General features: G+C 42.9%; 1 non-coding gene across 1 annotated transcript; it reads left to right on the top strand.

The window, feature by feature from the left end:
- Positions 1-205: 205 nt before the first annotated feature.
- trnai-aau (transfer RNA isoleucine (anticodon AAU)) lies at positions 206-279 on the top strand. The gene has a single exon. It is a non-coding gene; the product is annotated as a tRNA-Ile (tRNA).
- The last annotated feature ends 341 nt before the right edge of the window (positions 280-620 follow it).

Below are 620 nucleotides of genomic sequence, written 5' to 3'. Positions count from 1 at the left end.
ACAGAAGTGACGTACACCCCGGGTGTAGCCCATCGTCTTCCGAGACGGACGGTTGCCTATTACAATTACAACTACAGCTACAACTACAAGAGCGAGTCAGAGGCTGGGAACTCTGCCGTGACGAACTCAGCTCTTGACTCGCCAAAGTCTGCCCACTATCTGCAAGATCTTCCTCTGATTTCAATTGCACGCACATTTGCAATCTGGCTCTGTAGCTCAGTTGGTTAAAGCACCTGTCCAATAAACAGGAAATCTTGGGTTCAACTCCCAACAGAGCCTTATTTCACAGTAACAACATGCTTGAAAAGTTTCATTATCAACACTGATATCTGTGTCTTGTGAGCTTTAATTCAAAATACATGATGAATTTCAATCACATCCGAGAACAGCCTTTGTGAAGGATATGAGTTTGGAATGGCTGTTCCTCCTTGTACAGAACTTCAGTGCTGATACATCAAAGGTAACTTATTTGACAGAAATTTGTTCACAGTCACATTCAACCTGGAAAACAGCTTGATATTAATCTCACTGAAGGAGAGTGTTTGTGTCATTTTGTGTTGCTTTTAACCGAGACTGGGACATGACGCAAGTGGGAGGGTTCATCTGAGGTTTGGAATATT

This window comes from Heterodontus francisci, unplaced genomic scaffold (assembly GCF_036365525.1).
Source record: "Heterodontus francisci isolate sHetFra1 unplaced genomic scaffold, sHetFra1.hap1 HAP1_SCAFFOLD_58, whole genome shotgun sequence".
In the NCBI taxonomy this organism is placed as follows: domain Eukaryota; kingdom Metazoa; phylum Chordata; class Chondrichthyes; order Heterodontiformes; family Heterodontidae; genus Heterodontus; species Heterodontus francisci.
This window is presented reverse-complemented; position numbering and strand designations above follow the sequence as displayed.